Here is a 26547-nt window from a genome sequence, read left to right as displayed (position 1 = left end):
GTTGGCCAAGATCTCACAATACATGGCCCCATCCATCCTCCCCTCAATACGGTGCAGTCATCCTGTCCCCTTTGCAGAAAAGCAGCCCCAAAGACTGATATTTCCACCTCCATGCTTCACAGTTGGGATGGTGTTCTTAGGGTTGTACTCATCCTTCTTCCTCCAAACAAGGCGAGTGGAGTTTAGACCAAAAAGCACTATTTTTGTCTCATCAGACCACATGACCTTCTCCCATTCCTCCTCTGGATCATCCAGATGGTTATTGGCAAACTTCAAACGGGCCTGGACATGCGCTGGCTTGAGCATGGGGACCTTTCGTGGGCTGCAGGATTTTAATCCATGACGACATAGTGTGTTACTAATGGTTTTCTTTGAGACTGTGGTCCCAGCTCTCTTCAGGTCATTGAGCAGGTCTTGCCGTGTAGTTCTGGGCTGATCCCTCAGCTTCCTCATGATCATTGATGCCCTACGATGTGAGATCTTGCATGGAGCCCCAGACCGAGGGCGATTGACCATCATCTTGAACTTCTTCCATTTTATTATAATTGCGCCAACAGTTGTTGCCTTCTCACCAAGCTGCTTGCCTAATTTTATGCCTGATGTCCTTACACAGCTCTCTGGTCTTGGCCATTGTGGAGAGGTTGGAGTCTGTTTGATTGAGTCCAAAAGGTGCAGTTAATACAGGTAATGAGTGGAGAACAGGAGGGTATTCTTAAAGAAAAACTAACAGGTCTGTGAGAGCCGGAATTCTTACTGGTGTTCAAATACTTACGTCATGCAATAAAAAGCAAATTAATTACTTAAAAATCATACAATGTGATTTTCTGGATTTTTGTTTTAGATTCCGTCTCTCACACTTGAAATGTACCTTTGATTAAAAATTTTAAAATTTAAAACTACAAATTACAGACATGCTTTGTAAGTAGGAAAACCTGCAAAATCGGCAGTGTATCAAATACTTGTTCCCCCCACTGTATATACAGTACCAGTCAAAGTTTGGACACGCCTACTCATTCAAGGGTCTCTCTTTATTTATACTATTTTCTACATTGTAGAATAATAATGAAGACATCAGAACTATGAAATAACACAAATAGAATCATGTAGTAACAAAAAAAGTGTTACATTTAGATTTTTGTATTTGATATTCTTCAAAGTAGCCTCTCTTTGCCTTGATGACAGCTTTGCACACTCTTGGCATTCTCTCAACCAGCTTCATGAGGACCGCAACAGGAAAGGAAGACCTAGACTTACCTCTGCTGCAGAGGATAAGTCCATTAGAGTTAGCAGCCCAAATAAATGTTTAAAATCAAATTGTGTTAGTCACATGCGCCGAATACAACAGGTTTCACCTTACAGTGAAATGCTTACTTACAAGCCCCTAACCAACAATTCAGTTAAAAAATACGGATAAGAAATAAAAGTAACAAGTAATTAAAGAGCAGAAGGAAAATAACAATAGCGAAACCATATACAGGGAGGTACCGGTACATAGTCAATGTGCAGGGGCAATGGTTAGTCGAGGTAGTATGTACATGAAGGTACATTTTTTAAAGTGACTATGCATAGATGATAACAACAGAGAGTAGCAGCTGTGTAAAGGAGAGGGGGATGGGGGCAATGCAAATAGTCTGGGAAGCCATTTGATTTGGTGTTCAGGAGTCTTATGGCTTGGGGGTAGAAGCCTCTTGGACCTAGAATTGGTGCTCTGGTACCGCTTGCTGTACGGTAGCACAGAGAACAGTCTATGACTGGGGTGGCTGGAGTCTTTGACAATTTTTAGGGCCTTCCTGTGACACCACCTGGTAAAGAGGTCCTGGATGGCAGGAAGGTTGGCCCCAGTGATGTACTGGGCCGTACGCACTACCCTCTGCAGTGCCTTGCGGTCGTAGGCCGACAATTGCCATACCAGGCAGTGATGCTACCTCTCGATGGTGAAGCTGTACAACCTTTTGAGGATCTGAGGACCCATGCCAAATCTTTTCAGTCTTCTGAGGGGGAATAGGTTTTGTTGTGCCCTCTTCACGACTGTCTGTGGTGCATGGACCATGTTAGTTTGTTGGTGATGTGGACACCAAGGAACTTGAAGATCTCAACCTGCTTCAGCCCAGTCGATGAGTTTGCTCGGTCCTCTTTTACCTGTAGACCACAATAATCTCCTTTGTTTTGATCATGTTGAGGGAGAGGTTGTTGTCCTAGCACCACACGGCCAAGTCTCTGAACTCCTCCCTATAGGCTGTCTCATCCTTGTCGGTGATCAGGCCTACACTGTTGTGTCATCGGCAAAATGAATGATGGTGCAGTCATGAGTGAATAGGGAGTACAGGAGGGGACTGAGCGCGCACCCCTGAGGGGCCCCTATGTTGAGGATCAGCGTGGAGGATGTGTTGTTACCTACCCTTACCACCTGGGGGGCGGCCCGTCAGGAAGTCCAGGATCCAGTTGCAGAGGGAGGTGTTTAGTCCCAGGGTCATTAGCACATTGATGAGCTTTGAGGGCACTATGGTGTTGAACTCTGAGCTGTAGTCAATGAATAGCATTCTCACATAGGTGTTCCTTTTGTCCAAGTGGGAAAGGGCAGTGTGGAGTGCAATAGAGATTGCATCATCTGTGGATCTGTTGGGGCAGTACGCAAATTGCAGTGGGTCTATGGTTTCTGGGATAATGGTGTTGATGTGAGTCATAACCAGCCTATCAAAGCACTTCATGGCTATGGGTCAGTAGTCATTTAGGCAGGTTACCTTAGTGTTCTTGGGCACAGGCACTATGGTGGTCTGCTTAAAACATGTTGGTATTACAGACTCGGACAGAGAGAGGTTGAAAATGTCAGTGAAGACGCTTGCCAGTTGGTTAGCGCATGCTCGCAGTACACGTCCTGGTTATCTGTCTGGCCCTGTGGCCTTGTGAATGTTGTCCTGTTTAAAGGTCTTACTCACATTGGCTGCAGAGAGCGTGATCACACAGTTTTCCCGGAACAGCTGGTGCTCTCATGCATGTTTCAGTGTTATTTGCCTCGAATCGAGGAAAGAAGCTATTTAGCTGTTCTGGTAGGCTTGTGTCACTGGGCAGCTTTCGGCCCTGCTTCCCTGTCTGTAATGTAATGGTTTGCAAGTCCTTCCACATCCGACGAGCATCAGAGCCGTTTTAGTAGTATTAGATCTTAGTCCTGTATTGACGCATTGCCTGTTTGATGGTTCGTCAGAGGGCATCATGGGATTTCTTATAAGCTTCCGGGTTAGAATCCCGCTCCTTGAAAGCTTGAAAGGTGAACGCACCAATTTGTAAGTCGCTCTGGATAAGAGCGTTTGCTAAATTACTTAAATGTAAATGTAAAGCGGCAGCTCTAGCCTTTAGCTCAGTGCGGATGTTGGCTGTTATCCATGGCTTCTATTTGGGTTATGTACATGCGGTCACTGTGGGGATGACGTCATTGATGCAGTCATTGATGAAGCCAATGACTGATGTACTCTTCAATGTCATCGGAGGAATCCTGGAACATATTCCAGTCTGTGCTAGCAAAACAGTCCTGTAGCTTAGTATGTGCTTCATCTGACCACTTTGTTATTGATCTAGTCACTGATGCTTCCTGCTTTAATATTTGCTTTTATGCAGGAATCAGGAGGATATAACTGGGGTCATATTTGCCAAATGGAGGGCAGGGAGAGCTTCGTATGTGTCTCTGGTAAATGTGGTCCAGAGTTTTTTCCCCCTCTGGTTGCACATTTAACATGCTGATAGATATTTGGTAAAACAGATTTAAGTTTCCCTGCATTAAAGTCCCCAGCTACTAGGAGCACCGCCTCTGGGTGAAAATGTTCTTGTTTGCTTATGGCGGAATACATCTCATTCATTGCTGTCTTAGTGCCAGCCTCTTACTGTGGTGGTATGTAAAACAGCTATGAAAAATACGGATGAAAACTCTCTAGGTAGATTGCGTGGTCTTCAGATTATCATGAGATACTCTACCTCGGGCGAGCAATAGCTTGAGACTTCCTTAGATATCGTGCACCAGCTGTTATTTACAAAAATACATTGTCCACCACCCCTTGTCTTACCAGACTCCGCTGTTCTATCTTGCCGGTACAGCATATAACCAGCCAGCTGTATTTTGATAATGTCGTTGTTCAGCCACGACTCCGTGAGGCATAAAATATTACAGTTTTGAATGTCCCGTTGGTTGTTTAATCTTCCACGTAGGTCATATATTTTATTGTCCAAAGATTGCACGTTTGCTAGCAGAAAGGAAGGATGTGGTGGTTTATTCGATTGCCTACGAAATCTCAGAAGACTCACGCAAATCACGGGGATCTGGGCTTGTTCCCGAGAAAGCAGTATATTGTTCGTGTCGGGCTCTTCAGACTTGTTAAAGGGAAGAAGAAAAAGTATTCTGCCAGTCCGTGGTGAGTAATTGCAGTCCTGGTGTCATGGGGTGGCATTTAGCCTAGTGGTTAGCGCGTTGGGCCAGTAACTGAAAGGTTGCTAGATTGAATCCCCGAGCTGACAAGTAAAAAATCTGTCCTTCTGCCCCTGAACAAGGCATTTAACCCTCTGTTCCTAGGCTGTCATTGTAAATAAGAGTTTGTTCTTAACTGACTTGCCTGTTAAATAGAAAGCTTATTTTTGGTCAAAAGAGACGGTAGCGGCAGCAGTATGTAAAACAATATGTTGAAAATAAATGAACAAAAAACACAATCCGTTGTGGACACGTAAAACATCTGCCTTCTCTTGTGTTATTCACAGAGTTCAATTAACAGACACACATCAACAGCATCTGTCCCAAGGCGAACGCATGAATCAGGCCTTCATGGTCGTATTTCTGCAAAGAAACTACTAAACTACTAAACACTACTAAAGGACACCAATAAGAAGAAGAGACTTGATTGGAACTAGAAACACGAGCAATGGACATTAGACTGGTGGAAATGTGTCCTTTGGTCTAATCAGTCCAAATGTGAGATTTTTGGATCCAACGGCCGTATCTTGAGAGACGCAGGGTAGGTGAACAGATGATCTCCACAAGTATGGTTCCCACCGTGAAGCATGGAGAATGAGGTTTAATTGTGACACTGTTATTTTGTACTGTGAACACACTTGGGAATCAGACATAGCTTGGGTTTGAACTTAAAACCTCATGGTTACCAGACACCTGAACTGTCCCGCAAAACTACAAGGTCTGTAAGAACAACCCGACATGGCAATACATTTATTGGCAAGAATACTGTCTGGTACGTTGATTAAAGCTGCCCAGAATCAAGTAAATAATTGTCAAATTCACACCACCAACGTTACTTGAACGTAAAACTAGCACTGCTCAAGGACACTAGACATAGTTTAGATTAATGTTTTGAAATTGAAACCTCTTGGTTAAGTGCATCAATGGTTCTGCAGTGCCACCAGGTTCATACTTATTGCTTGGAACAAGTAAACTCAGCAAGAAAATAAATGTCCTCTCACTGGCAACTGTGTTTATTTTCAGCAAACGCAACATGTGTACATATTTATATAAATATATTCAACAACTGAGACATAAACTGAACAAGTTCCACAGACATGTGACTAACAGAAATTGAATGATGTGTCCCTGAACAAAGAGGGTGTCAAAATCAATAGTAACAGTCAGTATCTGATGTGGAACAAGAAACACAAGCAAAGTTCTGTAGTGCATCTCCTCCTCATTGACTGGAGGAAATCACACACAGAACAAGCAGTATGGCTGATGGCATTGTCATGCTGGAAGGTCATGTCAGGATGAGCCTGTAGGAAGGGTACCACATGATTGAGGAGGATGTCTTTCCCTGTAACACACAGTGTTGAGATTGCCTGCAAAGCTCAGTTCGATGATGCTGTGACACACCGGGCCAGACCATGATGGACCCTCTACCTCCAAATCGATCCCGCTCCAGAGTACAGGCCTCGTGTAACGCTCATTCCTTCGACGAAAAACGCAAATCCGCCCATCACCCCTGGTGAGAGAAAAGCATGACTCATCAGTGAAGAGCACTTTTTGCCAGTCCTATCTGGTTCAGCGATAGTGGGTTTGTGTCCGTAGGCGACTTTGTTGCCGTTGATGTCTGGTGAGGACCTGCCTTACAACAGGCCTACAAGCCCTCAGTCCAGCCTCTCTCAGCCTATTGCGGACAGTCTGAGCACTGATGGAGGGATTGTGTGTACCTACTCATTCCAGGTTTTTCGTTATTTTTACTATTTTATACAATGTAGAATAATAGTGAAGACATCAAAACTATGAAATAACACATATGGAATCATGTAGTAACCAGAAAAGTGTTGAACAAATAAAATAGATTTGAGATTTTTCAAAGTAGCCACCATTTGCCTTGATGACAGCTTTGCACACTCTTTGGATTTTCTCAACTAGCTTCACCTGGAATGCTTTTCCAATGGGTTTGAGGGAGTTCCCACATTTCCTGAGCACTTGATGGCTGCTTTTCCTTTACTCTGTGTTCCAACTCATCCAAAACCACCTCAATTAGGTTAAGGTCACTTGATTGGGGACACCAGGCCACCTGATGCAGCACTCCATCACTCTCTTTCTTGGTCAAATAGCCCTTACACTGCCTGGAGGTGTGTTGGGTCATTGTCCTGTTGAAAAACAAATGATAGTCCCACTAAGTGCAAACCAGATGGGATGGTGTATCACTGCAGAATGCTGTGGTAGCCATGTTGGTAAATTGTGTCTTGTATTCTAAATAAATCACAGACACATTATCACACCTCATCCTTCATGCTTCACAGTGGGAACAACACATGCGGAGATCATGCATTCAGCTACTCTTCGTCTCACAAAGACATGGTGGTTGGAACCAAAGATCTCAAATTTGGACTCACCAGACCAAATGGCAGATATCCACTGGTCTAATGTCCATTGCTTGTGTTTTTTAACCCAAGCAAGTCTCTTCTTATTATTGGTGTCCTTTAGGAGTGGTTTCTTTCCAGCAGCTATACCATGAAGGCTTGATTCACACAGTCTCCTCTGAACAGTTGATGCTGAGATGTGTCTGTGACTTGAACTCTTTGAAGCACTTATTTGGGCCGCAATTTCTGAGGCTTGTAACTTTAATGAACTTATCCTCTGCAGGAGAGGGAACTCTGGGACTTCCTTTCCTGTTGATTATTTCTTATTCTTATCCGTATTTTTTAAACTGAATTGTTGGTTAGGGCCTCGTAAGTAATAATTTCACTGTAAGGTCTACACCTGTTGTATTCGGCACATGTGACTAATACAATTTGATTTGAAACATTTATTTGGGCTGCAATTTCTGAGGCTGCTAACTCTAAGGAACTTATCCTCTGCAGCAGAGGTAACTATAGGTCTTCCTACCCTGTTGCGGTCCCCATGAGAGCCAGTTTCGTCAAAGCGCTTGATGGTTTCTGCGACTGCACTTGAAGAAACTTTCAAAGTTTTATAAATCTCCAAATTGACTGACCTGTCTTAAGGTAATGATGAACTGCCATTTCTCTTTGCTTATTTGAGCTGTTCTTGCCATAATATTGTTTTTTTTTACCAAATAGGGCTATCTTCTGTAAACAACCCCTACCTTGTCACAACACAACTGATTGGCTCAAACACATTAACTTTTAACAAGGGACACCAGTGAATTTCATCTAGCTCTTTTGGTTCTCCCATGAGTGGGAGTGTCATCCTAGTTAATCTGATGTGTTGTATTCTGTTGTCAAACAATATGCTTCTACACTGTCAGTTTCCGGCCTTGTTAAAGGCTGACACAGTGCATGTAATACTAAACAGCCATAATGTTTTATTTTCTGCTAGTTACTATGTCATGGCAATAATCACTTATCTGCTACACCATCAGGTCACAGTATTTTAGCTACAGTAAATTACTGTGAAATGTACAACCAACTAGCAGCTAGTTCACAGTGAGTTATAGAAAATTTAACTCTAACTTCATATGAACCAGCTTCCTTTAAGCTACTGGTACATGCACATCAACCCTTTAACAGTACAGCACTTGATTGTCACAAGTTCGAACAGCAATTGCAGACTTGCCAGTGTAAAAAATAAAATAAAATAAAAAGTGCTTAAGCTTTATTACCATAATGATAAAACCACTTAAACGGTGCAACATTTTTACAGATGGTTGGCAAAAATACGACATATTTTGCACCATGCACACAAATATGCTAATGATTCTGGTGGCACTGCTGAGACATTAATGCACTCTAGACGAAAAGGTTGCAAATTCAAATCCAGAGAGCAGTTATGTACATAATGTCAATTGTCAATTAAAAACACTGTATCATAACGACTCATTTTGCGTAATGTTCCAAAACCACATTTTTCGCATGTGTAATGTTTCAAAAACACGTTTTCACATGTGAAATCATATGATATCCCACACGTGAAATCGTGTTTTATTCCGTAAGGTTGATAGCCATTTGCTCAGTGTTTTCCCAATGATTGAGACTAACAGCTTGGATACAGACCGTGCGCAGGTCTGTCTTAATCCACACTGATCATCTGGCTCAATGTGAGCCATTGTAACTGCTGGCCATCATCCATCAAATCACATTAATAAATTATTGTTTGCCTTCCATTAAGCAAGGATATTTACTTGATTCGCCCTGCTGCTCCACTAGCTATCTCCATCTCTCCAGTTCACATAAGGTTATGGGATCTTCTCTGCTGAAACTAGCCTAGAATATCACTCTCTACATCACTCCTGAAACAGCACATCCTTTACATTTTCCTGACGATTTCAAAATGAGGCTCATTGTACTTGCTATCAAACATTTTCTCAATATATATTTTTTTAAACTCTGGCAAACATTTGCAGTCCACACAGGTGTATTTCTAAGAAAGTTCAAGCGAGAGGGTAAAGAAACCAACTATATGGGTTTGAGCATGATTCTGATCCAATGTAATGCTATTCACTTGAGTGCAGGGGAGGGATTGGAATTGGGCCTGAAAAGTTATAACCAAAACAAAACAAACCCACTACTACTTCCTATATTCGGACTTTTTTTTTTAATTGGCACAGATCAATTGAACCTTTATTACCCGACTAAAATGGATAACCCCATCCTTGTTGTCCACATTTTAATAGGACACTCTCAGTCCCCAGCACCACTGCCTCTCTCTGTTAATCCCTGCAGAGCCTACACACTTTTAATCCCCGCTGGCCTGGGAGAACGAACAGCAACACAATCTCAACTCATCATCCCTCCATCCATGCAACCCCTACCAACCTGATCTGCCTGAAATGAGTCTGCTATAGGAAAACACTGATACTGGCCTCTAACTCCAACATATGCACAATATACTGCTGCATTGTGGATTCCTCCAGTAATCACCGGCCAGCTTCAGGTGCAAAGACTCGTAACATGAGAAACAGATGATCTGGCAATGTACCGTATACAGGGCTGGGCATACAGTAAACACAAAGATTGAATTAAGTACTTGACTGTCTCAACACATTAAGGACACAGATTGCCACCAGATCAGTCTTCTAAGCCCTTAAGAGTTCTTCCATCATCTGTTAATTACTGATTTTCTTTTAATCATTATCTGCTTTTGACAAACCCTGCTTGTCTTTCGCATAATGCCTCTGTTCGCCATCTGTGCGGTTGCCTGCCTGCATTCCCCTTCATCATACTTGTATAGTGGATACTACAATGCAAACCGTCTCTGTGGGAATGCACAAAAGACCACTCTTACTAGAGCTTAGATCTCCTGGCTTCATTATCTAGAAGTGCTTTTGAATGCGCTCTGCTTTTGTCTCCTCAACACAAGCGCCCATTGATCGACAGGAGGACGTAATCTTAATTTCTGTCCTTGTGCACAGACTAGCTTTCCGTTAGTTGTTTCTATGAGTGAATTGTTTGGCAGGATTTAGGATTCAAGATTTGTTTAGGTTCTGTTTTTGAGTAAAACTTATTTTCTAACTTAAGTGTTCCGTGAAGAGTGGTTGTTGACTCTTCAAGAGTTCAACAATAAACTATTCGCTATAACACACTAATATGGCTTCTAAAAGTGTAAAATAACTCAAGTAACAACTTTAGTATGTTTTTTAAGCATGCATGAGTAAATGTGACAGGTAAGTTTAAAACTAAATGAATATCCTGCGTGATCCGAATAAAAACATATTGTTGGTAGAATGTGCATTAAAGCACAAGGTGGCTGATGCTCATTTTAAACCTGAATTAGATCATAAAACCAGATGAATACTTACTGATGTCAAGTAAGTTAAGGATGGCTCATCAAAAAGCAAAACTATTATCCTGCATTTTTATCCAGAATTACACATTTTTATTGTAGCCCTGGGCAAGCACACCTGATTCGACTTGACAACTAATCATCAAGCCTTTAATGAGTTGAATGAGGTGTGTTTGTCCAGGGCTACAACAAAAGTGTGTACTGTTGGGGGTACTTGAGGACTGGAGTTGGGAAACACAACTTTAAATATTGTTAGAATATATAACTACCGGTATACACTGAGCCTTAATTCTAGCCAACACATTGATTTGTGCAGCAGGCTGCTTCATTGGAGTATAGTGTTGTTCATGCCAAATATATAGTAATACAACGGATGGGAGAGCTGTGAGTCTAAAACATGTTGATCAATGCAGGGCAGGCACGAACAGGCCTCTAATAACTTCACATTAAAGTAAAACAGAGGAAACAGGAGGACAATCAATTCTTGGATTCCTCTCTTTCGAGATGTTTCTTGTCCCCCAAGAGTAAATATATAGTTTTTTTTGTGTGCTGTTGTATTTTCTTTTCTAAATGGCCACACACAGCATCCTACTAATAAACACAGTAGACTGTATGTCAGATATGCTTAACGCCTGATGTAATTATATCTCTCCACTTCAATGAAACAGGACTATGGCATATTTCTTTTATTATAATTTCTGATTGCAACGTGGTTAGGCTCAACATGGCTAATTAGCACTGTAGGGGCTTAGGCACCATTACGTCGCCATTATGTGTGTGTGTCTGTACGCAAATGTGTGTATGTATGTGCCCTGGTACCTTTTTAGTCTCTCTCTCCAGGGATTATGAAATCAAACAGATTTATGATCCAGCAGTGGGCCCTGGTGTTGCTGTGGCTGCCATTGTCCAAGAGCCCTGTGGAGCTACAGCTTAAGCCACTGGGTCTGCTGGACCAGAGTGTTTTGGTGCTGCCGTCTGATAATAAAATGTTGAGTGTGCAGAGCATCAGATGTGTCTGAAGGAAGCATGTGGAGAACACCATTTTTTTTTCTTACCTATCATTTGGATATAGGGGAAAAGTTCAACAACATTTGGACAAAATATTAATGTGTTTGATATTCATTTAGATGGGAAATAGCAAAGTCTCCTTCCCTTCGGATACATGTTTTAGCTATGCATGTGTGTATTGTTTTAAAGCATTTTTCCCTATGGTTGTACCAGCAAAACATCCAAAACCAGGAATAGGTCTTCAAATGAAAAAGACTGGGGTAAATTCTGCTAAGGACAAAACCCTGGTGTTGCTTTTCAAAAAATGTATGTGTTAGCATTTAGCATTCCGTTAAAGACTCAATTCACCATAGACCTGACATATAGTATGTCAACATTTTCCTTTGATGAGAACAGACATTGATATTCACAGTACATACTCCTTTTGGAAGAAAATACATACCCAGAAAAAGAAATTACGTGACAGGCATGCCACATTATTAAGTAAATACTGACTGACTACATTTAGCATGCACCACAAGCAAATTGCTAACCTGATGGTGTTACACTGCTACCGACAGAATTCAAACAAAAATGAGGAATACTGGAAATGAAATACAGAAATACTGACGAAGTAAGAAACATTGAAAAAGCTTGGATTCTCTTCTTATTTACGAGCTACATAGACATGTATTTCCCCCCTGACAAACACATTTTTGGAATGTACTCTTAATATACCTATTGTATAAATAAATGGTATGTACTGAATCGGTATGTGTCTGCTCATTATTCACTTCTCATTCATCACGTCTGCTTCGTTTGAAGAAAATACCTTTGAACAGCAATGTGTTTGGTGTGATATTGAAATTGCCAATGATAACAAATCATAGTCCCAGGGTATACAAGGCCCTCCCTTGTGTTTGTGCTTCAAAACGCTCAGTGGCTGTCGAGGCCTGTCAGTCACCACAGCGTTCACGTGTGATAACTGTTCCAGTACCTGAGAACTGAGACGAGGATATCTGTCTGCGATATCGCACAGCGTTCCACCAGTGGGAGTCATCGGGTCAGTTGCGGGACTGACGCTGTTAGTGTCATTGTAAGGCGTTTCAGTATCACCAAACGGAAAATATATCGTCGGAAGCAGAGTACTTTCAGCACGTCGATGTTTATATTGCTGAGACAGCCGCAGTGCTTGCAGAAGTGTCTGAAGGACAAGAGAAGTTAATCTCAGCTACACTATTGCACAACTCCAAGGCGGAGGGGAGTTGCTCATACACAGGGAATGCTGGTTCAAAATCATGAAAAGAATGGTCAATCAGGTTTGCTGATTGAATGTGACGAGATATCATAATATGTCCTTGTGTCAGATTCTGCACCACAAGGTTTCGAAATGTCTTTTTCTCAAGGGGTGCCGTCGACAGATACGCCTCTTGGATGACTGCATTGCAGCTAGCGTTAGGAGTAGAGAGTGTGGTCAGTGAAGACGTCACTGTGACCTGTGACCATTCTTGGTTGGTTTTCCAATCCATTAGTGGGAGTAAACGATCCATCAAGTCTTCTCCAAGTAGCAGGGGTTCAGATTTGAGGCTGGTAACATACACAGGGTGAACAAGCGACACGCCCTGGAAGTGTAGTTTCAGCATGTTCAAAATGTTCCATTTTTAACCAATGTTTAGCAGGGTTCAAAGATCTTTTGAGATCATTGAACAACGTTTGAGAGATGAGTGACATTGTCGAGCCCAAATCAATTAGCGCATGACAGGTTAACCTTTCTGGGATATGTGGACAAAAGCCAGAGAACAACATGGACAAAAGCCAGAGAAAATGCATTAGCGCCGAATTCAAATAAATTACTATAAAAATCTAACTTTCATGAAATCACACATGTAAGATACCAAATTAAAGCTACACGTGTTGTGAATCCAGCCAATGTGTCAGATTTCAAAAAGGCTTTTCGGCGAAAGCAAACAATTCTATTATCTGAGGACAGCACCTTCGTAAACAAAGCGAGAGAAGCATATTTCTACCCTGCAGGTGCGACACAAAACGCAGAAATAAAAATATAAATCATGCCTTACCTTTGACAAGCTTCTTCTGTTGGCACTCCAATATGTCCCATAAGCATCACAAATGGTCCTTTTGTTCGATTATATCCAAAATGTCAATTTTGTTATCCAACTTATCTCAAAAGTTACCAGTAAAATTTGCCAAAACATTTCAAACTACTTTTGTAATACAACGTTAGGTATTTTTTAAAGTAAATAATCGATAAAATCGAAGACGGGATGATCTGTGTTCAATACAGGAAGAAAACAAACTGACCCTACCTTTCTGGTCACTCGAACAAACAGTACACTTGAAGTGACCCTCGTTTTGAACAGGGCTACATCTTCATTGCACAAAGGAAAATCCTCAACCAATTTCTAAAGACTGGTGACATCCAGTGGAAGCGGTAGGAACTGGAAGAAGGTCCCTTAGAAATCTGGATTCCCAATGAAATCTCATTGAAAAAAGAATGACCAAAAAAAAAAGAATCTGAATGGTTTTTCCTCTGGTTTTGCCTGCACATAAGTTCTGTTATATTCACATACATGATTCAAACTGTTTTACAAACTTCAGAGTGATTTCTATCCAAATTTACTAATGATATGCATATCTTATCTTCTGGGGATGAGTAGCAGGCAGTTGAATTTGGGCTTGCATTTCATCCGGACGTGAAAATACTGCCCCCTGTCACCAAGAAGTTAAGCAGTCCTCCAGGACTGTTTCCAGGTATGGGCTGTTTTGTAGTCATATTCCCCACAAAGTGGAGTGGTTGTTCAGGTCGATTGTAGCAGTAGTCGTTTCGCTGGCGATGTACTTTAGTTATTTAGACCGCGTTGGGTATTGGTATCGACGTTTTGTGGTAGAAACCATTGTGCGTCATCTCTCAACGCTCCAATACTTGATAAGGAACAAAGCCTATGATAGGAAGCTTGTTCATTCTGAGCTTGTTTGACAGTGTTAGCCTGTGAGCTGCCGTCTTTGCGAGTCGCAGAACCACTAAATTCTATTTTCGAATCTGTGGCAGGTTTAGGGTAGTCGCTTTGCACGTGTTGCTGTTGTAGACAAATTATCTTTGTCAAGTGTCTATTCGACGTTTGCTTCAACAGGTAAAGCATGTCAGAACCCGTAGAGTTTCGGTAGCCATCCAAGGAATCCTCTATGTCTGCTAGGAACGTCTCAGTGTTGTTTGGCTTACCTGGATCGAGGTCAAAGGTGCAGAAGTTTTTGACGAATTTGTCAAGACGTTCCATGCCTAGCGGGCAGAGAGGGTTAACGTCATCCTGTGGGGAAATTTGGGCCAAAAGGCCAAGAGGAGAAGCAAAGTTTTGGCTTTGTTGGCAAAGAGGCTCCAAGTTACTCTGTGCCTAATGACCAAGAGGAGAAGATTGAGGGACACCTGGAGAGGCAAAGTCTGAAACTTTCTTTCGTCTTCTCTCCTTTGTGTACCGAGCTCCGGCTAATTGGTTGGGTAGTCACACTGTAGCGCGTGACTGTTCTGGAATTCCTCCAGATGGTACCCACGGGTGGTATTCTGCTGCATAGCAGAGTCCAATTGGGCACTTAGAGTACTGATGCTAGACACATGAGTTTCGCACTTGATCAGTTCGGCCTCATACTTATCTGTCATGGTTTGCGGTTAGAGGTCTTGAGAACGACGCGAGAGATTCAGTAATGAGATTCCCTTCCCTTGCTTCGAAATCAATATTTCCATTTTCATCACCAGAGTTCTCTTAACATTCAATTGGTCAGCGACTTCAATGAGTTCTGCTGATTTGTCATTCAACTTGGTCATTGTGTTCATTAACTGATCGTCTTTGGTCTGCAGCATTACGACTAGATCATTATTGCTTTGAGTAACGTTCATCAAAACTGCATGCATGTTACTAAGTTGGCGCTCATGTTTGTACTGTAGATAACTCAACAGATTTATGTAGTTTAGCGTGGACTTCATCGTATTTAGTTGAGATTGGATGGATATCATAAGTGTAACCCTTTGTAACAGACATGAGCATGCGATTTCTGTCACATGGAAATAATTTGTTTCTCAAACATTTTTTTGCTGCCGATTCAACATTAGTGACCATCAGGGATCACAGAAAGCTGAAATCAAATGGGAGCCCAAAGGGGCGGGACTTCCATTTCCCAACGCACAGGGTGTTGCCCTGTGAACAAAGAAACTGTCTGCTCTCCCTTTGTAAGCTTAGCATCTATTGCAAAGCTAATCCTACTTGTACAGGAATGCCAGTTCCAAGCACATGTTCCCCCTATAATAGGGGAAAGGGTTTACTAATGACGTCTCAATGTCAACCCAGTCTGAGTCCCCTTTGCTAGCAATATTTTACCGGAATGAGCACTAACATAGAGATCCACGCCATGGTCTACCCACACTACTGAAGCGTGAGAGATGGAGAGATAATTACTCGCTTAGTTCAAATTTCTATATAAAAGGCTGGCCCGTATGTCCTCGCTCAAGCAATTAATAATGACCGAGTCTACTCCCTGCTGAAACACCAGTGACAGAAATAGTACTCCATTTGGCCCAACTAGTCTATTTCTGAGAATACCTACATCAGAGAAACAACACCGGAGGAATCCTCTATGTATCTTCAAATGGAAACACTCGCACCTTAACAATTCCTGCCCAGAGCTCTGATGGTGTAGAATGTAATCTGTGTGTATAACTTAATCTGCTATCTGCTGCAACAGTAAGGCCTCATTCTATCTTAGATTCCTCGCATGGGGCTCTGATATGTCATGACGCAGTTTAATAATTGATTTACTAACTAAATAATCACACAGAAATACATAAACACACATGGTATAGGTTATTGATTACTAACATATTGCAATGAAAACAGGTCCCTAGTGGACTAACAAAATAATTACTGTTTGGTTACACAATGGAAAGGGATGTGCGGTAGAAAGAGAGGGAGACAACGAGAGTCAACTTATCACACATACATTTGGAAGCTACGCTCACGGTAATATGAATATTTACCACCCTAACAACTGCTCATTCGGATTAGAAATGCAATATATATTTACACATAGATGTCTTTATCTGTTGTCTCTCTGTTGAAACCCCTCGATCTGTCTATGGGGAGTAGTTCGATGTAAGTCTCTCGCTGTCCTCCACAAGTCACAATGTCCTTCTTAGTTGTAGGCTTCTTTGTCTTGGAGTGATCTTAGAATGGATACTTCAGGTGTCCCACACAGTGGTGAGAGGGATCTGTTTATCCTTCTCGTCTTTGGTCAAATTGTCCTAGACTACTTTACATACGCAACTGCAGACTGTGAATGTTTGGTGTAGTCTTTACCTTCTTCACATGTCGAGACTTTCAGAGGGTCTTACCATTTTCTGGTCTTGTAGTTCTAACCATTTCAACATGTGGACCACGTCCTCACGTTCTTTGGTATCAATGGTTTAGTATTCAGGGTAAAGCTAGGACCACTTTACACGCTGGCAGCAACCCGGAATGTTTTGTTCTAATGTAAATCTCGTTAGAAAGTCATTTTAAGCACTCTGGTCTTAGGGGCGTTCCAACACGCCAACACAATGTATGTGCTCACGTGGTAATGGTTACTGACTGGGCCCAGGTTTATTTGGAAAGCCATTATCTCATTTAGAACGCTAAAATCACATTTATATATTTTCAAAAAGAGTTTAATATTTAATCAGAACTTTTACAACATTTATATGTAAATCTGATATATACAGTGCGAAAGCTTTTAAAGTTAATGTTTCCATTATAACGTCTTTCTGATCATTTTAATGACATCACAAAATAGAGATTCATTTTTCCATATTCCATCTCTCACCATTCCCAACATTCTTTATGTTAGAAATACTGTTTCAATGTCCAATCATTTTACAGAGTTTTTAGGCGGGCCACACTCTAGACAAAGCATTCCTTTGGTGGATACTGAAAGGCAGAGTGGGAAAGTACCATGTGGCTTAAATTTACAACCCAGTGTTAAGATATCAAGACCGGCACACTCTTCTGTGGGAAAGAGGGATCTTCAAACATGTGTCAAGCTGATCTGGCACCTTTGATCCTCACCAAGGAGAGAGAGTCATGACACAGGTAATATCCACACTGAGCTTAAGGCTACACTTAGAATTAGGGGTGATTCTGGGAACCCCTATAGTTCCTGAAGGAACCATTTTTCTGTGATTTTCACACTTGCTCTACATCACTGGTTCTCAACCCTGGTCCTGGGGACCCAAAAGGGTGCACGTTTTTGCCCTAGCACTACACAGCTGATTCAAATGATCAACTCATCAAAAGGCTTTGCTGATTTGAATCAGGTGTGTAGTGCTAGGGCAAAAACAAAAATGTGCACCCCTTTGGGTCCCCAGGACCAGGATTGAGAACCACTGCTCTACATTAATCCTTATGAAACATATTTAGAAAAAGAATACTTTCACCATGTGTCCAAAATGGATTCTCTCAACATTATCTCACAAAGTTCCCTCATTAGGCAAACCATTAACAGTATTAACTTGACTACTGTTCTATAATAAAGATAACCTTTAACAGCTATGTTTATGCCCATTTGGTATCGTTCATACCCTCTTAAGCCTTAGACCCACCCATCTCTTAAAGAATTCACACGTGAAGATATGACTGTGGCCATGTGCTAAATCAGTGATGTATAGCTTTAAAAAAATTACAATATTAAAATAGTTCATTAACTTTAAGTGCTGAAGGTAGTAACCTAAATTTAGGAAATAATTGAAACACACAACACATGAAGGTAAAAAAAATATCTAGACATAGGCTTTTAAAACGAGATCCTTTGAGTGACTTTGGTTCAGGTAATGTTATGATATGATGTTACAAAGGAATCTACCCTGAGAATATATGTCTGTCCTGCCCTTTAGAGCAGGACATATAATGTCCATGGCCTTTTCATGGCATCTGATCTTCTTAAAAAAGTTTTTGCCTGGTTGTGTCCAGTCCAGGGGATGCTTGCACATCTCTAGGAGGAAGGACGTCAACGTTGCACAGCTGCTGAAACCTGGGTCCATCTGAGTGGAAGTGCCGTGGCCACAAAAACCCCAAGCTCCAGACAACTGAAGCTGTAAAGGAAGAATGGAGACAATAATAGATAAGACATTAAAACCGTGCATACCAGCAATAATATTTACTGAGCCCAAGTTTAAGCAATAAGCTCAAATTACAAAAACAAAATACCTGAAGTGTTGCTTGTTCACCCTCGTTCATGTTCTTGTACTGGTGACGGACAGCAGGTTCATGCTGAAAGACAATTTCCAAAAAATAGGTTAAAACATGAATTAATTATTGCCTGTTGACTGCTACAGCTGTACTAAAATGCCCTGTACACACACACACCTGTCACGCCCTGAACTGTTTCACCTGTTCTTGTGATTGTCTCCACCCCCTCCAAGTGTCGTTTATTTTCCCCAGTGTATTTATCCCTGTGTTTCCTGTCTGTCTGTGCCAGTTCATCTTGTCTGTTCAAGTCAACCAGCGTGTTTTTCCTGTGTGCCTGCTTTTTCTATTCTATTTAGCTAGACCTCCCGGTTTTGACCCTTGCCTGTTTCTGGACTCTGTACCTGCCTGCCTGACCATTCTGTCTGCCACACTGTACTTCCTGGACTCTGAACTGGTTTTGACCTTTTGCCTGTCCACGACCATCGATTTGAAGGGGAGGGTCCGTCATGGTCTGGGGTGGTGTGTCACAGCATCATCGGACTGAGCTTGTTGTCATTGCAGGCGATCTCAACACTGTCCGTTACAGGGAAAACATCCTCCTCCCTCATGTGGTACCCATCCTGCATGACCTTCCAGCATGACTGCTACCAGCCATACTGCTCGTTCTCTGCATGATTTCCTGCAAGACAGGAATGTCAGTGTTCTGCCATGGCCAGCGAAGATCTCAATCCCATTGAGCACGTTTGGGACCTGTTGGATCGGCGGGTGAGGGCTAGGGCCATCCCCCCCAAAACTTTCTGGGAACTTGCAGGTGCCTTGGTGGAAGAGTGAGGGAACATCTCACAGCAAGAACTGGTAAATCTGGTGCAGACAATGAGGAGGAGATGAACTGCAGTACTTAATGCAGCTGTTGGCCACACCAGATACTGACTATAACTTTTGATTTTACCCCCCCCCTGTGCTCAGGGACACATTGTTTCATTTCTGTTAGTCACATGTCTGTGGAACTTGTTCAGTTTACGTCAACGTGGTTGAATCTTGTTATGTTCATACAAATATTTACACATGTTAAGTTTGCTGAACATAAACACAGTTGACAGTGAGAGGACATTGTTTTTTTTGCTGAGTTTAGTTGGCTATAACGTTACCTGTATGCAACTGTTTAGCTATCTATCTAGCTAACAATATCTAGCAATTCAAATTACTTTTTAATACAGTTGTGACAATAACATATGCACATGTCATTTTAGATGTTGACTCTTAATTTACCTGTGTATGGATTATGATGATTTATGGCAGATAAACTTTCACTTTCAGCATAATCCTTCCCACTTGGCTTGAACTAGTCATGACTTCTATTGCCACAGAAGACAGAGCTGTGACAATATCAGCAGCTGTATTATTGAAATCTATAGCTACACTTTGCGTGTTGTCCATGATGAAAATATGAGTAAATCCAATGGATCTTTCAAATATCCCTGGTGACGGAGAGTAGTTCTGTGCCATTTGACAGAGAAGCCTTGAGTGACAGAACAGGGCTCTCTTTTTCATGAATATCTCAGCCCCCTCATTGTCTTAACCAATCATGGCTGGGCAAGATGTTATATTTTCTCTGGTATCTAAACAGCTTTTATTTCACATTTGATATATAATTACTATTTACATACACGTTTGTTAGAGTTTATTATTATGGCATTCAATAAATGCATTTAGATGAAAGAACTTATGCCTCTCCTATGAAGTTTTGTCCATCATACACCCAGCTTCCTGAAATAGGTTACATATTTGCACCTTCGGTTAGTTGAGAGGGTCTTGGAGGAACCTTTAATGGTTCAATGTAGCAATGTGTTTCTGGAAGAACCCTGGAGAGGAGGCATGAATTAGAGGTGGCATGGCTTAAAGATATTTATTTTCTTGACCACCCATTAGAATAAATGTCATTCCTGTTCATCTCTTCTCTTTTATTGCCATCAGATGTTAATGGTCATGAACAGTCAGAATCATGGTTTTTATTAAAGAATATAGTTTTTGGATGACACCTGATCAAAGTATGAAAAATGATTGTTGCATCTACATAGATAAAGTTTGATCATAGAGTTACTGGTCCCCTCCCCCATTGCCAATGCTTGGATTTAGGAGGATTCATGGTAACATGATGTTCTCGTACCTAATTTAATTAAGTACCGCCTTGTAACCAACATCGGAGAAGGCGTATTTGCAGTGGGGCTCGTTTTATATAGCTAGATAACTACCATCACAAAAAGGTTCCGATTCGTCCCTTTACACAGGGGTGCCGCTTTCAAGGAGTGGAACATTAATCCGGATGCTTATAAAATATCAAGCTACAACCCTCGATGAGCAAAAAAATTGGCAAATCGCCAATGCAGGACTAAGATCGAATCCTACTATGCCGGCATTGATGCTCAACGGATATGGCAGGACTTGCAAACTATCACGGACTACAAAGGGAAACCCAGCTACCAGCTGCTCAGAAACGCAAGCCTACCAAACAAGCTAAATGCCTTCTATGCTCACTTCGAGGCAAGCAACAATGAACCATGCATGAGAGCACCAGCTGTTCTGGATGATTGCGGGATCTCGCTCTCCGTAGCCAACGTGAGTAAGACATTTAAACAGCTTAACATTCACAATGCCGCGGGGCCAGACGTGATAAAAGGACGCAAACTCAGAGCATACGCTGAACAGCTGGCAAGTGTTTTCAACCTATCTCTGACCCAGTCTGTAATACCAACTTGTTTCAAGCATACCACCATAGACCCCGTGCCCAAGAACGCCAAGGCAACTTGCCTAAATGACTATTGCCCCGTATGACTCCCATATATAGTCATGAAATGCATTGAAAGACTGGTCATGGCTCACATCAACACCATCATAACAGACACCCTGGACCCACTCCAGTTGGCATACTGGACGATGAGGCAGCCTATGCGGAGGACGTCAGAGACCTGGCAGTGTGGTGCCAGGACAACAACCTCTCCCTCAATGTCAGCAAGACAAAGGAGCTGATCTTGGACTACAGAAAACAGAGGGGCGAGCACGCCCGCAACCACATCAATGGGGTTATAGTGGAGCGGGTCGAGAGCTTCAAGTTCCTCGGTGTCCACATCCCTAAGAAATTAACGTGGTTCACACACACCCACACAGTTGTGAAAAAGGCATGACAATGCCTCTTCCCCCTCAGGAGGCTGAAAAGATTTGTCATGGGCCCTCAGATCCTTAAAGTTCTACAGCTGCATCATGGAGATCATCTTTACTGGCTGCAACACCACTTGGTACAGGTGGTGAGTACGGCCCAGTACATAATGCGTCAGAGCTTCCATACCAGGCGGTGTCAGAGGAAGGCTGTAAAAAAATATCAGACTCCAGCAATTCTAGCCATAGACTGCTCTCTCTGCTACCGCACTGCAAGCAGTACCAGTGCAACACGTCTGGAACCAACAGGACCCTGAACAGCAACAAGATTGCTAAACAGTTAATAAAATGGCTACACTGACTACTTGTATTGACCTTTTTTTGCAATGATTATGCACACACACTGACACATACCTACACTGACATCCCAGCACACACATGCATGCACACACACAAACATACACACTCATACTACATGCACCCACACACATACAAACAGCATGCGCACACTTACATTATACGCTGCTGCTACTATCTATTTTATATCCTGTTGCCTAGTCACTTTACCCTTACCTATATGTACAATCTATATCTATAGTACAGTACATATATGTACTGTACTATCTCAATTACCTGGTACCCCTGCACATCGACTCGGTAATGGTGCTCCCTATATATAGCCATCTTACTTTTAGTCGTTATTGTTATTTGTTGTCCACTATGTATCTACTCCTTATGTCACTATTTTAAAGTTATCATCATCTTAACTTTGCATTGTTGGAAAATTACCCGTACGTTAATATTTTACTGTTAGTCTACCCCTGTTGTTTACGAAGCATGTGACAGAAAAATTTGATTTGATTTGACTTGACTTGTGTACCCTTGTGTCTAGCTGTTTATTCTCCCATTAGTTGTTGTGATATCTCACACAGTACTCCAAGAGTTCACGACTCCATCTCCTGTAATGTCAGCCTGTTCAATATCCCCCTGCCCTTTAACCAGCAGACTTGAATGGGAATTATAGATGACAATTATTCTTCACTGACCAGGCTTAATTGAGACTGTGGAGCAGCTGCAGTTGAAATGGAAAATTCATTACTACATATCATCCCGGTTTTATTGTATGTTAAGTGTGTTTCTTTGGAATATGATGAAACGACGTAGAAACCGAGGACACTGTGGAAGGTGGTATCTATCTCGTAGCCAGGACAGAGAACAGAGAGAAAGGCTACTTTGGAAAGATGCCAAGACCCACTGCCTTATTCTCTATTCTCTCTCAGAATATTATTTAACTAACAGTGAGGTGTCAGAGAAAATGTCATGGCTTACTGCACCCAACCTATCCCATTGTCCATCCAACCACAACCATGGCTGTGTCCCAAATTACATCCTACAGTATTCCTTATATAGTGCCCTATGGGCCCTGTTCATGCAAATACATAGGGAATGGTGTGCCATTTTTGACACAAACCATGTCACAGCTACCCACCCCTTCCCTCCCCCTCCCTCCCTCCCTCCCTCCCTCCCTCCCTCCCTCCCTCCCTCCCCCTCCCTCCCTCCCACCCTTCCACTCACATCCAGAGCTGCCCTCCCCATCCTTCCCTCAACCCTTCCACCCACAGTCACATGGCCTGGCTGGACTCCTCTGGCCACTCATTAGCACTGTGGCAGAGAGTTCATGAATACACAATGACTCATGTCCTACGACTCTTCCCCCGTACTTAACAGACAGGGGTCAGCCACGACCAGCCTGTCGGCTTGTCAATGCCACCCTGTTATTCTACTGTCTCAAACACACACAGAGAGATAATGGAGAGATGCTGTCAAATGACAAAGGAAGATTCTAGACAAACCATGTGACTGCTATTTAATGAGGACCTACAGTACACTCTTAGAAAGAAAGGTGCTATCAATAACCTAAAAGAACCGTATTTTGTAACAGTAGAAAGAACCCTTTTGGTTCCAGCTATAATTATTTTGAGGTCCATGCGGAACGCTTTACACAGAGGGTTCTACATGGAACCCAAAAGAGTTCAACCTGGAAACAAAACTGGTTTTCCTATTGCCTTCAAACTCAACTCGGGACCTTGAAAAGCCAGTTCCACAGCAATTTGTTATTGTTCCCCTCTAATCAGGGACTGAGTAAGACCTGGGACACCATGTCTGTGCAATTAATTCATTATCAGGTAGAACAGGAAACCCGCCGGCTCCAGACCTCATCGGGTAAGAGTTGAAATACCCTGTCCTATTGGGACAGCCGAAGAAGCCTTTTGGAATCCTTTTTCTCTAAGAGTGTACATAATTGTTCATCCCTCAGTATATGTCTGAGTTAAAGGATTGTTTTAAACTATAGGGAACACATCTGTTGTAGTCAGCCATTGCACTTTTGATGAATAACATGGTGGATTACAGTATACAGTGCTTTCGGAAATTCAGACCCTTTGACTTTTTCCACATTTTGTTACGTTACAACCTTATTCTTAAATTACATTTGTTCCTCATCAATCTACACACAATACCCTATAATGACAAAACGAAAACAGACATTTGCTATGGGACTCGAAATTGAGCTTGGGTGCATCCTGCTTCCATTGATCATCCTTGAGTTGTTTCTACAACTTGATTGTACTCCACCTGTTGTAAATTCAATTGATTTGACATGATTTTGAAAGGCACAGACCTGTCTATATAAGGTCCCACAGAGAAAAAACCAACTATGGTATTGTCCATATCCCTGTTCCAAGCCAAGACAGGATTGTGTCGAGAAACAGTTTTGGGGAAGGGTACCAAATAATTTCAGCATTGAAGGGGACCAAGAACACAATGGCCTCCATTATTCTTAAATATAAGAAGTTTGGAACCACAAAGACTCTTTCTAGAGCTGGCCGCCCGGGCAACTGAGCAATCAGGGGAGAAGGGCCTCGGTCAGGGAGGTTACCAAGAACCCGATGGTCACTCTGAGAGAGCTCCACAGTTCTTCTGTGGAGACGGGAGAACCTTCCAGAAGGACAACCATCTCTGCAGCATTCGACCAATCAGTCCTTTATGGTTTAGTGGCCAGACGGAATCCACTCCTCAGTAAGAGGCACATGACAGGCCTGCTTGGAGTTTGCCAAAAGGCACCTAAAGAGTCTTAGACCATGAGAAACAAGATTCTCTGGTAAGATGAAACCAAGATTGAACTCTTTGGCCTGAATGCCAAGTGTCACGTCTGGAGGAAACCTAGCACATTACATTACATTACATTTAAGTCATTTAGCAGACGCTCTTATCCAGAGCGACTTACAAATTGGTGCTTTCACCTTATGACATCCAGTGGAACAGCCACTTTACAATAGTGCATCTAGGTCTTTTAAGGGGGGAGGGGAGAAGGATTACTTTATCCTATCCTAGGTATTCCTTAAAGAGGTGGGGTTTCAGGTGTCTCCGGAAGGTGGTGATTGACTCCGCTGTCCTGGCGTCGTGAGGGAGTTTGTTCCACCATTGGGGGGCCAGAGCAGCGAACAGTTTTGACTGGGCTGAGCGGGAACTGTACTTCCTCAGTGGTAGGGAGGCGAGCAGGCCAGAGGTGGATGAACGCAGTGCCCTTGTTTGGGTGTAGGGCCTGATCAGAGCCTGGAGGTACTGAGGTGCCGTTCCCCTCACAGCTCCGTAGGCAAGCACCAGGGTCTTGTAGCGGATGCGAGCTTCAACTGGAAGCCAGTGGAGAGAGCGGAGGAGCGGGGTGACGTGAGAGAACTTGGGAAGGTTGAACACCAGACGGGCTGCGGCGTTCTGGATGAGTTGTAGGGGTTTAATGGCACAGGCAGGGAGCCCAGGCAACAGCGAGTTGCAGTAATCCAGACGGGAGATGACAAGTGCCTGGATTAGGACCTGCGCCGCTTCCTGTGTGAGGCAGGGTCGTACTCTGCGGATGTTGTAGAGCATGAACCTACAGGAACGGGCCACCGCCTTGATGTTATTTGAGAACGACAGGGTGTTGTCCAGGATCACGCCAAGGTTCTTAGCGCTCTGGGACGAGGACACAATGGAGTTGTCAACCGTGATGGCGAGATCATGGAACGGGCAGTCCTTCCCGGGAGGAAGAGCAGCTCCGTCTTGCCGAGGTTCAGCTTGAGGTGATGATCCGTCATCCACACTGATATGTCTGCCAGACATGCAGAGATGCGATTCGCCACCTGGTCGTCAGAAGGGGGAAAGGAGAAGATTAATTGTGTGTCGTCTGCATAGCAATGATAGGAGAGACCATGTGAGGTTATGACAGAGCCAAGTGACTTGGTGTATAGCGAGAATAGGAGAGGGCCTAGAACAGAGCCCTGGGGGACACCAGTGGTGAGAGCACGTGGTGAGGAGACGGATTCTCGCCACGCCACCTGGTAGGAGCGACCTGTCAGGTAGGACGCAATCCAAGCGTGGGCCGCGCCGGAGATGCCCAACTCGGAGAGGGTGGAGAGGAGGATCTGATGGTTCACAGTATCGAAGGCAGCCGATAGGTCTAGAAGGATGAGAGCAGAGGAGAGAGAGTTAGCTTTAGCAGTGCGGAGCGCCTCCGTGATACAGAGAAGAGCAGTCTCAGTTGAATGACTAGTCTTGAAACCTGACTGATTTGGATCAAGAAGGTCATTCTGAGAGAGATAGCGGGAGAGCTGGCCAAGGACGGCACGTTCAAGAGTTTTGGAGAGAAAAGAAAGAAGGGATACTGGTCTGTAGTTGTTGACATCGGAGGGATCGAGTGTAGGTTTTTTCAGAAGGGGTGCAACTCTCGCTCTCTTGAAGACGGGAGGGATGTAGCCAGCGGTCAGGGATGAGTTGATGAGCGAGGTGAGGTAAGAGAGAAGGTCACCGGAGATGGTCTGGAGAAGAGAGGAGGGGATAGGGTCAAGCGGGCAGGTTGTTGGGCGGCCGGCCGTCACAAGACGCGAGATGTCATCTGGAGAGAGAGGGGAGAAAGAGGTCAGAGCACAGGGTAGGGCAGTGTGAGCAGAACCA

At 43.0% G+C, this 26547-nt stretch overlaps 1 long non-coding RNA gene across 1 annotated transcript in view; it reads right to left on the bottom strand.

The window, feature by feature from the left end:
- Positions 1-16875: 16875 nt before the first annotated feature.
- Positions 16876-26547, bottom strand: part of LOC135572183 (uncharacterized) — a 49272-nt gene continuing 39600 nt past the window's right edge. Inside the window, exons 2-3 of the long non-coding RNA XR_010464082.1 lie at positions 18424-18486; positions 16876-18308 (exon numbers count right to left, since the gene is read on the bottom strand). This is a non-coding gene — a long non-coding RNA (uncharacterized LOC135572183). The remainder of the gene's footprint in view (positions 18309-18423; positions 18487-26547) is intronic.

Source organism: Oncorhynchus nerka, linkage group LG6 (assembly GCF_034236695.1).
Source record: "Oncorhynchus nerka isolate Pitt River linkage group LG6, Oner_Uvic_2.0, whole genome shotgun sequence".
Lineage (NCBI taxonomy): Eukaryota > Metazoa > Chordata > Actinopteri > Salmoniformes > Salmonidae > Oncorhynchus > Oncorhynchus nerka.
This window is presented reverse-complemented; position numbering and strand designations above follow the sequence as displayed.